This window comes from Felis catus, chromosome A1 (assembly GCF_018350175.1).
Source record: "Felis catus isolate Fca126 chromosome A1, F.catus_Fca126_mat1.0, whole genome shotgun sequence".
NCBI classification, from domain to species: domain Eukaryota; kingdom Metazoa; phylum Chordata; class Mammalia; order Carnivora; family Felidae; genus Felis; species Felis catus.
The window spans coordinates 162,471,386-162,484,274 of record NC_058368.1 but is presented as its reverse complement, the minus strand read 5'-3'; the positions used below and the strand labels follow the sequence as shown (position 1 = coordinate 162,484,274).

Below are 12,889 nucleotides of genomic sequence, written 5' to 3'. Positions count from 1 at the left end.
TCTGGAAGTAGAGATCTGCCTGATGTGGTGTCACACACCAGGAGCACAGGTGGCCTCTGAAAGTTGGGAAAGGCAAGAACAGCGATTTTCCTCGGAGTCTGCAGAAGCAATACACACCCTATGACACTTTGATTTTAGCTCATCGTAACCCATTTCAGAACTCTAACCTCCAGAACTACTAGAAAATTAACTTGGGTTGTCTTAAGCCACTAAATTTATGGTAATTTGTTAATCCACCAATAGGAAACTAATAAAAAACTCTCAAGTTAATACTTGTTGTAAATAACTACCCCAGTGATTTTGCTTTTAGGTAAAAGATTCTAACTAGGAATTCACTTCCCAATAGAAAACCATGAAAAAAATCAAATACCTTCATTCCGATTTACTGATTTTTGTGTTTCCCTTCTCTTCACTCCTGTCATTTCTTAATGAAAAAAAAAAAGTTTTGATTTATCATACTTAAGGATTGTGTTTTCCACAATCTTAATACCCTTCCATGCTTTAGATTCCTTCTGGGTAATTTTACCACCACCACCACCACCTCCACCACCACAAACAACAAAAAGGGATTATTTTTTATTGTTATATGACTTGGTAGTAAATTGTGCAAATCAATCAACCTCTGTAGTATCAGCAGAGGTTAATATGGTATGATATTCTAGGAATCTTATTGCTAAGTTCCCTATAATGTGAGGAGTATTAATTTCATATATATACATGCACGCGTATAAAAATGCTTAAATTTTAAATTATCAATATTAGTTTTCTATATGGGCCTCCATTAAATTTTGTCTATGCATTAATTAGTCAACAGAAGATAATTCTAGTCATATCTATTTAAATATTATTAATGCAAGGTTTGTTACCATGAATTTGTGCCATATCACCTTTGCTTCAGACACTCATAGAGGTACTGAACAAGGAATGCTTATGCACTGTCCTGGGTTCAAATATAGGCATTCTGTCTGTGGTTAACATCTGCTGAATTATAAAAGAGCCACTTAATTTATGATTTTATGGGACTGTAGAGTAATTTCTAGAGAGAAGGGCCTTGGAGCCTCGCTGTATTTCTTTATCCAACTACTTGTCATAGATTTCAAGTGAACATTTTTAAATTTTCCTTAAGGATTTGAGGAAGAATAAGCATGGGATATTCAGTGTCTCAGTAATTGAATATATTAATGCATTCAAAAGAGTAGTAAGACTCAAATTGTACTTTTTCCTTGCTTGGTCACCATGAAACTATGCTAGGTTTCTTCTCAAAGCCTTTTTTTTTTTTTTTTTTTTCACATAGAAGTAGTATTTAGGTTCTTGTCTCTTAAAAAATATTCAGCTATAAACTGTAGATACAAATTATAATCCTTAATTCACACACATATGTGAAGTTTAAAAAACCCAAAATTTATGCAAAAATACATGACTATCTTGATCTGGAATAGAAATTACATAAAGAATGAAAAAGACCAGAAGTATGATCTCTATTTGAAAAATATTTAAATTACTCTTGTTCTCATGCACATATAAAATATATCTGTAAGAATATTCATTGTCTTATCTAGGTTTAATTCATTAGGCCATTTAATGTAGCAGGTGACATGGACGTCAGTAGTATTTGCCAACTCAGTATTTATTCATACTTAAAAAAATCACTGTATTTAAGTATGATTGATTTACAAAAGCTGTACACATTTAATGTATATAACTCAAATTTGGAGATAAATATCCATCACCACATTCCATGCCATAAACATATCCATCATGTCTAAAGGTTTTTTCCTGCCACTATTATTGTTAGTATTTGTGATGAGAACACTTAATATTGTATATGAGATAATTTTCTGACAAGGTAGATTTTATGTTAACTAGAAGTACTATTCTGTACAGCAGATCTCTAGGACTTACTCATCTTGTTTAACTGTACCCTTTGACTAATACCTTCTCCTTTTCCTGAGGCAGTGTTGACTCTTTACCCATATGCTGTGCATATCCTTCAAGCATCAAGAGAAGAACCATTGTGAAATTACCATATCTGTTTCATGCTGTTTACCTTCAGTTGTCTTCTGTGCTTTTATGAGCTCACTGACTACTCTAAATCAACACACTTAAATAGTCTTACAAATATCCCCTTGCCTACTCATCCAGAACTCATTATTATTTATGTTTAGAGAATAATGAAGCTCTAGTTCATCGACATTATGATTTATAACACCTTGAGGAAGGAAGGAGATTACAATAACTTAAAATTATTACTGTATAGCATTTTTTTTTACTGTAGACTTCAACATACTTTCAGGTAATGCTTCATTTTTTTTTTCTAGCAAGGCTTTGGAAACATGGAATATTTGAATATATGAAAATCCGTTTTTTACTGACCCCATCTTTTTTTATTTTTACATTCCTGGATTAAAAGGACTACATTTTATAATTTTCAATTAACTCCACATGCATAGGACTCAAGTCGATAATCCTGATGATATGTTCAAGAGTATTTCAGTATCAAGAACTTTAGTATCAAGGCTATATAGGTAGTACATCTTACTGGGAAAAAAAATTTCAAAAGTTTAAACCATACAGCAAATCAAATAGTACTTTAAAAAGTGTTGTGTAGTACAATCAAAGGAAAGACAATGATACAATCACATAGTGTTAAGCAAATCTAAGTCCAAAAGCTAATGAATAATATTGGCATTCTACTTTGTGAGTTTTTTGCTATAGTCATAATGAAAAATCATAATGCTGACAAAGGTTCTCTCTGAACTGAACATGGCCCAGGAATCCATGTGTTCCATAAAGGTATGTATTGATTAAATAATACTATACACGTTTTTACCTTATTAATTTATAAGTTGATTCAATCCACATTTTCCCTTATCCAAGTAATTGGAGTTAAATAGATGCTTCAATTAACTAAGCATATCAGGGGCAACTGGGTTGCAGTTGGTTAAGTGGTTAAGTTGGTTAAGTGTCCGACTTCAGCTCAGGTCATGATCTTGCGGTTTTTGAGTTCAAGCCCTGCTTTGGGCTCTGTGCCAACAGCTCAGAGCCTGGAGCCTGCTTTGGATTCTGTGTCTCCTTTTATCTCTGCCCCTCCCCGACTTGTGCTCTGTCTCTTTCTATCAAAAATAAATAAATGTAAAAAAAAATTTAAGTATATCAGACAGCATGTTCTCTGACAGTGTCCACCCAAATTAAGGTGTAAATTTTCATTTTAATTTTCAAAGGAGAACATAGCTGATACAAGTTTGGTTACCTATTAATATAGGTTGCTCATTCCAATATAGGTTGCCACATTTGAGAAATAAATTTTAAAATCTGGTTATATACACACAACCAAACAACTTATAACCCTGCAAAAGAGGTCTTTAAATGCTTTTTAGTTAAAGTATAGACATAAACACACACACACACACACACACACACACACACACACACATATATATAGTCTAAGTGTTTTTGTTATATTGGAAGGTTTAAAAATATCTATAGGACTCTACATTATGTAGTACACTTAATCATTTTACAACATCTTTTCTAGTTATATGGAAAACAGGCCATTAAGTAAATATTTTAGCTGGCATTCAGACAAATGGAAATCTACAACTTGATAGGATGTATAATTCTTTTGCAAGAGGTAAACTAGCAGTCAGGAAGTAACGTCTGTAAATATTTATGTACTCAACATAGGAACACCTAAATATGTAAAACATTTACAGATCTAAAATGAGAAATAGTAGTACAATTTAATGCCATAGTTTTATTAATGCAGAAATCACAAATGGAAAATCAATATGGAAACACGAGTTTACATGACATGATAGACCAGAGGGACTAAACATATGGAGAATATACTATCCAAAGCAGCAGAGTACACATGCTTCTCAAGTGCACATGGCAGATTCTCCAGGACAGATCATATGTTAGGCCACAAAACAATTCTTAAAAAAGTTAAGAAGATTAAAACTATATGAAACATCTTTTCAGACCACAGTGGTATACAGCTAGAAGTCAATTACAAGAAAAAAGTAAGAAAACTTTTAAAGTATCTTGAGATGAAGGAAAATAGAAATAAAATATGGCAAACTTATGGAATACATTAAAAGCAGTTCTAAAAGCAAGTTCCTAGTGTTAAAATCCTCAAAAAAAGAAGAAAAATCTCTAATACCTAACTTTCCAACTCAAGAAACTAGCACAAGGCAAATAAAGCCCAAAGCTAGTAGAAGGAAGGAAATAACTAAGAACAGAGAAGAAGTAAATGAAAAGTACAAAAAATCTAAAAAGACAATGAAAGAGTTAAATGAAACTAAGAGCTGGTTCTTTGAAAAGATCAACAACATTGAGAAGTGGTAGCCAGACCCATCAAAAAAAAAAAGAGTACTCAAAATCAGAAATGAAATACAACTAATATCACAGAAGTACAATGTATCATAACAGCCTATAAAAATAAAGTATCAACAAATTGGAACAAATGAAAAGAAATGCATAAATTCCTCAAAACATAGGACCTTCCAAGACTGAATCATGAAGAAATAGAAAATATGGACAGACATATAACTAATAATCAGTAATCAAAAAACTCTCAACAAATAAAAGTCCAGTATCTGATGCTTTACTGGTGAATTCTTCCCTATATTTAAAGATCAATAACAATCCTTCCCAAATTCTTTCAAAAAATACAAGAGGAGGGGCGCCTGGGTGGCGCAGTCGGTTAAGCATCCGACTTCAGCCAGGTCACGATCTCGCGGTCCGGGAGTTCGAGCCCCGCATCAGGCTCTGGGCTGATGGCTCGGAGCCTGGAGCCTGTTTCTGATTCTGTGTCTCCCTCTCTCTCTGCCCCTCCCCCGTTCATGCTCTGTCTCTCTCTGTCCCAAAAAGAAAGAAAAACGTTGAAAAAAAAAAATACAAGAGGAGAGAATACCTCCAAACTGATTTTTATGAGACCAGAATTACCCTGATAGCAAAATCAGACAAGAATGCCACAAGAATATTACAGATCAATATCCCTGATGGACATAGATGCAAAAATCCTCAACAAAATATTGACAAATCAAATTCAAAAATACATTAAGGGGATCATACATCACAATCAAGTGGGATTTATTCCAGGGATGCAAGAATGGTTAAACATCCACAAATCAACGTGACATACCACATAAACAAAATAAAGGATAAAAATCATATGATAATCTCCATAGATGCAGAAAAACGATTTGACAAAATTCAACATCTAGTTTTGATAAAAACGCTCAACAAAGTGGGTATAGAGGGAATGTACCTTAACATAATAAAGGCCATATATGACCTGTCCAGAGGTAACATCATTCTTGGGTGTGGTAAGATGAAAACTTTTCCTCTAAGACCATGAACAAAAAATTATTACCCACTCTTGATACTTCAACATATTATTGAAAGTCCTAGTCAAATCAGTTAGTTCAGAAAAAGGGAAAACAGATTAGAAAAAAAGAAAATTGTCATTATTTGCTGATGACATTATACATAGAATTCTTAAGCACCAAGAAATTGTTAGAATTCAGCAAGAATTCACTAAAGTTGCAGATTACAAAAATCAATCCACAAAAACTGTGTTTCCATACTGTATTAATGAAGTATCAGAAAGAAATTAAGAACACAGTCCTATTTCAATTGCATCAAATAAAATATGTAGTAAAAAATTAAAGCGGTGAAAGACATATACACTGAAAACTGTAAGACCCATATTAAAAAAAATGAAGAAGACACAATTAAATGCAAAGATATTCCATGCTCATGGATATTAAGCATAGTGTTAACATGTCCTTACTACCAAAAGCAATCTACATATTCAATGCAATCCTATTAAAATTTCAATGGCATTTTTCACAGAACTAGAACAAACAATTCCAAAATTTGTAAGAACCATACAAGACCCCTACTAGCCAAAACAATCTTAAGAAATAACAAAGCTGGTGGCATCACACTCCCTGATTTTAGACTATATTAAAAAGTTGTAGGAATCAAAACAGTATGGTATTGGCATAAAAACTGACTTATAGATCAGAATAGAGAGGCTAAGAATAAGCCCACACATACATAGTCTATTAGTTTATGGTAAAAACAGCAAGAAAATACAATGGGGATAGAGTAGTAGTCTTCAACAAATGGTGCTGGGAACACTAGACAACCACATGCAAAAGAATGATACCCTACCACTAACTTTCACTACACACAAAAATAAATTCACAGTGGATTAAAGAATGTAAGAGCTGAAACCCTAAAACTCCTGAAAGATAACAATGGCAGTAAGCTCCTTGGTATATTGTTCTTGGAGGTAACTTTTTGGATAAAATACTAAAAGCAAAGGCAATAAAAGCAAAAAACAAACAAAAAAAACACAAAAAAAGTAAGTGGGACTGCATGAAACTACAAAGCTTCTGTATATCCAAGGAAACCATCACCAAAATGAAAAGGTCAGCTGTGGAATGGAAGAAGATTTTTACAAATCATACCTAATAAGGGGTTAATATTCAAAATCTGTAAGGAACTCATCAACTCAATAGCAGAAAACAAACAAAAAAAAACCTAAAAATGAGGAGAGGATCTTAATAAACATTTTCCAATAAAGACATACTTACGTGCAATAGGTACACGAGAAGATTGTGGACATCACTAATCATCAGGGAAATACAAATCACAGTTGCAATAAATTACCACCTTAAACCTGCTAGAATAGTGATTACCAAAACAGAGAGAGAAAACACAAGTGTTAGCAAAGATGTGGGTAAAACTGAATCCTCATGCACTGACAGTGGGAATGTAAGTTAGTGCAGCCACTATGGAAAACAGTATGGAGTCTCCTCAAAAAATATTAAAAATTAAACTACAATATGATCTAGTCATTCCATTTATGGGTATTTATGGAAAATGAAAACACTAACCAAAATAGATACATGCACCCCCATGTTCCTTACAGTGTTCTCTATAATAACAAAGACCTACAAATACCTAAATATTGATTGATGAATGGATAAAGAAAATGTGGTACACACACACACACACACACACACACCAATATTGTTCAGCTGCAAACAATATATAAGGACCCTAAAAGCATTATGCTAAGTGAAATAAGTCATACAGAAAGAGACATACAATATGATCTCATTTATATGTCATATCTAGAAAAACAAAAAATGAAATCAAAACCTGAGCCCATGGATATAGATAACAGATTGGTGGTTGTCAGAAACAGAGGGTAGAGAGTGAATGAATTGGTAAAGGGGATCAAAAGGAACAATTTGCCAGTTATAAAATCAGTTAAGTCACGGGGATGTAATGCACAGCATGGGGGCTATAATACTGTATTGAATATTTGAGTGGAACATCATGAGATAACAAATATTTTAACTATGTGTAGTGATGGATGTTAACTGGACTTACTGTGGCCTTTTGCTATTATACCAATGTCAAATCATAACATTGTACACCTGAGAGTAATCTTTCAATTAAATTTAAAAAGTTCATAATTGAGCAGAAAAAACCCAAAGGGACAAGAGTAAAAGTAAATTCTGAGGTCTTTTTTCCCCTAAAGTTTATTTATTTTGGGAGAGACAGAAACAGCACAAGTGGGAGAGAAGGAGAGAGAGAGAGAGAGAGAGAGAGAGAGAGAGAGAGAGAGAGAGAGAGAGAGAGAGAATATGAATCCCAGGCAGGCTCTGTGCTGCTAGCACAAGGACCGATGTGGGGCTCAAACCCACAAAGCCATGAGATCATGACCTGAGCTGAACCCAAGAGTTGGATGCTCAACCAACTGAGCCACCAAGGTGCCCCCAAATACTATGAGGTCTCTTTTTATAAAGACACTAGTCCTATCTTATCAGGGCCCCACTTTTATAACCTCATTTAATGCCAATTAGCTCTTATAGGCCCAATTTTCAAATATAGTTATATTGGGAGCTAAGGCTTCAAAAGAGGAACTTTGGGGGGATACACAATTCAGGATGTAGCACTGAATATGCAATTTTATATTGGATGCATGCTATTATTTTGTGAGATAATTTAAGTAGAAAAGCATCTGAAAGTCTTGTTGACCCTTTCAAATTATTTTTTTCTTCAGGATTTTTTTTTAAGGTTGTAGTTTTATAGTCAGGAGCAGCAGAAAAAGTTGACTTTTTGTCATTGTGTTTTCTGTCTATTTTGTTTTACTTCCTTTATCTTTCAGGGAATAGCTAGTAAGTTGGCAGATTTCTCTCCCCAAGGGCACATCTCTGGTCTAAGTGCCATCAGGAGGAGTGGGGGATAGGCATTCCCTTCTCAACACAGTGGGGCTTTTTATTGCAGCAGCAAACATGAACAAATACAGCTCTGAAGAGTATAAATTGCATTTTGGCACCTATAGGGCTTCTGATGGGACTAAAGCAGCAGTATTGGCTCATATCACCTTTAGAGCCACTGATGGTTGTTTTTGTGTTTGTTTTTGTTTACATCTTTTGCTGAGAAAGGCTATTGTATCCTATGTTGCAGGCTCCTTAGCATTTGCCTGATAAAAGACAGTGGAATTCTGAGAATATCAATTCTGAGATTTGTCTTTCAAGACCCACTTGTAGACTCAGTTGAATGTTGTATGGCTCTGGAGAGGGAAATAGGAAAATAATAAATCCAATAATAGACATTAAGGAGTCCATCTCCATTTTGCTTCCATTTATTTTGCTTGTGCTAAACACTTATTTTTAATTACAAATATGCTACCTGCCTTTGAAAGAGTTACTTTTCAGAAAGTGTAGCAAAGCTGCACTGCTAGCAGACAAAGCAGGTAACGCATGCAAAAAGGTTAGAAATTTTACAATAAATTTAGGTAGAGCAAACAGTGGGAGTACAGAAGAGAAAGAGATTCCACCTGAAATTTGAGAACTGTATCTGAAATTTGTGGAAATGGGAGAAATGTCTACTAAATGAGTACCTGTTTAACCTCCTTAGGTAGTAAAAGAGTATCTTCAGGTTTATGGGCAGCAGGGGTGTAGAGAAATGAAGAGCATTCCAGGAGTAGTAAGTGGAACAGATCAGAATCAGTTTTCTACGGTAGCTGAGGTCTGGATGTAGACATAAAGAGTTATAGTTTATCTAGTACATGGTGAAAGGGCACTACTCATCAGATAGAAGTGGCCAAATCAGTAGATAGCAGCAGCCTGTTTTTCAAAACTATACTAGCATATATAAATTTAGTATTACATTTTTGGCACATTTCTGGCCCTAATATTGTAATAAAATTGCTAAAATCTCTGTCAGCTGGTCAATATTTACCCAAAGTCAACCAGGACATCATCAATCTCTACTTGATGTATTTCTTGCAAGACATTTGAACACCATATATATTTACACCAAGTGGACTAGTCTAGAACCTGTAACCTTTGGTAAAGGTAGAGATATAATACCCACACAGGAATTTACCATTCATTGTGATAGGGAAGCTGGCTTATTTGACACCCTAGAGAAATTGAAAAACTCTGGCGGTTTAACAGTTAAGAACAGTGAGGTGTGAGTTCGGTTCATTTTGCTTTACTTTCTATTTTTTACTTTAAAGAAAAAGAGAGTAAGAGAAGATACCAGCTAATTTTTCATCAGGGATCCCTTATTCTGTGTTATCATTTAGAAAATATGCCAGAATCCTTTCAAGTGTTGCAACAAATCAGAAATGCCTCCACATGACTACTGAGAGCTCAGGATTATATTATACTCTATCACACAGAGTGATGAAGATCTCAAATAATTTAACTCCCCTCATATTTTTTTCAAATATTGTTTAGAAGAAAATCTTCCTAGGAGTGCCTGAGTGGCTCAGTGAGTTTAACATCCCCATCTTGATTTTGGCTTCGGTCATGATCCCAGGGTTCCGGGATCTAGCCTCACACTGGGCTCTACACTGAGCTTGGAGCCTGTTTGAGATTCTCTCTCTCTTCCACTCCCCCTCTCCTACTCAGGCTCTCTAAGATAAAGTTGAAAAAAAAAAAGATTAAAACAAACAAACAAAAAGAAAACCTTCCTGGAATCAGATATTGGTAATTAATTAGATCTGAGAAATATAACTAATACATTATTATAAACATTTTATAAATTTACTTTCACAATTTTAAAAATATTCTTTAATCCAAAACTTATTGTGGTATAATGAATATTTAACACTGTATGTTTAACTGTGTACAACATGGGAATTTGATACACGTAATCAGATTGAAATATTGCCCTTAATAATATGTTTATAGTTACGATAGATTTATAAATTTGCCTTTGTGTCTACAAAAGTGGTACAGTAAAAATTTGTCAGTTTAGCCAAGGTGGTTAGATATCCACTTTTATGATCATTATCTCCCAAATAAAATACTTGTAAAAATTGGTGAATTTATTATGCCCACTTAATAATCACCTGGCAAGCCTGATAAAGTTTCATATTTGAGCAACCCAAGTAACTATCCATCTTACATAGAGAGTAACTGTACTGTGAACATGTCCCAAGAGCAGAACTTGAGTAATGAAACACCTTGTTTTTCAAACACTGTTTGCTCTGTTTTTATCTTGAAAGCAGAACTAAAATGAAGTAACTTTCAGTTTTATTTATTTCTGAAATAGTTTATAGCAATTAATTTACTGAGTATAAGACATGCAACGTAACCAGAGTACTCATGCTATTTTAATGCAGTAAAGGTAATTCCATTTACTGCATTTTGTATCTCTGTAGAAAATTATTGTTTACATAAAACTGCCATCAAACACTCAAACATAAAGCTTTATTAGGTATCTTTCAAGCACATCTTAAAATTAGCATAATATTATTTTGTCCATTTTATCAAATTGTTTACAATTGATTTATGTCTCCACCGACATCAAGAAAATGTTGTTTTGGCAATGACTTATATAGCACTGAGAGTAAGCCAAACTGGCTGAGACAAAACAAATTTATGTCTCTGGTCTACTTTGCACATTCATCTAGTCATGTGATTCCTCAGAGAGTGGTACTGCCCTCCCAGTTCTAATGTATAACTCTGAAATGAGATTCCAGAAGTAATGACTTGGACTTCAAATACAATGCCCTAATATACTTTATTATCTGTTCTGTACATGTCTGTTGGGAAAAAAAAATACAATAATCCAATAAATGGGTTTAACTCGTACTATTCCTCTGATTAATTAAAGTTCTAGTTTCTTTTTCTGCTATAAGAGGTCAGAGTTTGCTGGGTTAGGTTGTTCAATATTTTTTCACCTAACCTCATTCTACCTTCTCTCAGCCCTGCTATTCCACTTCTCATTAGTTTAGCTGCTCATTTACTTTATGCATTTGTAAACTTTATCAACGTAACCCATTGGGTCTAGCTTTGGAGTGGCGTTTATCTCAAGTAGACATGATCTACATGAAATCTACACTGATTTTACAATAGACCAATTAGTTTAATCTATTTTTAAAACTAAAGAGTGCTGTTTTAGGGACTGTTTTTTTTTAAAGATAGTAAAATATATGGATTATCTAGTAAGTTATTTACCCAAGAAAGTGAATGAACTCTAATAGCCCTCCTAGAAAGAAAGATATTTTAATAGGGTACCTCACATTGTGTTCAAAAAGAAAAGCCATTATCAGATACTATTTCTGATAAGATCACTGTTTTTACCTGTTGGGATGAGGACTGGGTGTTATATGTAAATCAATTTGACAATAAATTTCATAATAAAAAAATCACTGTTTTTGAATAGCTTTGAAAGTCTGGGTGCCTCTAACCCTAATTATGATACACACATAAATCTTATTACTCCTTCTTCCACTATGGGGCAAATAACTTGCCTCAGTCTTTTACACCCAAGACCATCCACAGTAATGATGATCAGTCACCTTTCCTTGTAACTCTTTGAGACATTACAGTGTAGCTGCACTATGCTAGGCATGCTCAGCAAGTTCCAGTCTGCGTTGACAGGTGGACCAAGTGTCATCATATAGCAAATGGCCAAGCCTGGTCCTGTCAGGGTATTGGGCAAATGTCCCATCATCCAGGAAACCAAGTATGCCATCCGTACTATTGAGTAACATCTCCTTTCATCAACCCATCAATTCTGCATCTACTTCCCAAATCCCATCGACCATGTCCTCATGGCCATCTCAGCCCAGTGCACCTTGTGCTCCCTCATCACCTATGTACCAGGAATTTGTAGGGCTTCTTTTGCTTTCACAGCCTTTCCATCTAGAAGTTTCTAGGCTTCTGATTTACCCCGTTAGGACATCAAAAATTCCTGGTAAAGGGGCCCTTCTCAGAAGCTTATGGTGAGAAAACACTAACTGAAAAAAGGCAGAACTCTCTTTAGATGGTAAGTGAAAGGAAAAGAGTGGAAAAATACATGTTGAAATATGTTTTTTTTTCTCTTGCTCAGTATTGCTGTACTTGAATAAAATGCAGACAGTCATTTGGTTACTTGTGGTTAAATAAGGAGCCCTAAAGCAACCACTCTTTGGGACCCAATAGCTACATATTCTGCTAAGGACAAGTACCAGGTTACTGACCTCATGAATAATACTATTGTAACTTAATAACCATTAACACATGAAAGCAAAGCAGACTAATGATACAAGACCAATAATGCATTGTTCCTGACATTAAGTCTTCTAGTGGCAACATGGCACAAAGGAAGAGCCATGGATGAGACCATAAAGACTTGGTTGTGAATCTGGTTATCTGGTTTCTTCCTCTTCTTTAGTCATTTAGCTCAGCCAAATTTCTCTGGCTGTCTGCATTGCATATACGAGGTGACAGTATTGTATAATAGCTTTTAGTTTTAAAGACAGTGAATATTCAGTACCTAGCCATATGGCTAGCAGGTATTGCTTACCTGATGGATGGCACCATTTTTTATTTTTATTTGTTAATTGTCTATGTATTTT

The 12,889-nt window shown here is 34.5% G+C and overlaps 1 long non-coding RNA gene across 2 annotated transcripts in view; it reads right to left on the bottom strand.

The window, feature by feature from the left end:
* Nucleotides 1-12,889, bottom strand: part of LOC123379219 — a 49,342-nt gene that overhangs the window by 15,070 nt on the left and 21,383 nt on the right. The window contains exon 1 of one of the 2 annotated variants that reach the window (XR_006583442.1): nt 6,609-7,029. The exons of the other annotated variant lie outside the window; for it this stretch is intronic. This is a non-coding gene — a long non-coding RNA (uncharacterized LOC123379219). Of the gene's footprint in view, nt 1-6,608; nt 7,030-12,889 lie in introns of those variants that run through there. 2 annotated transcript variants of the gene reach the window in all.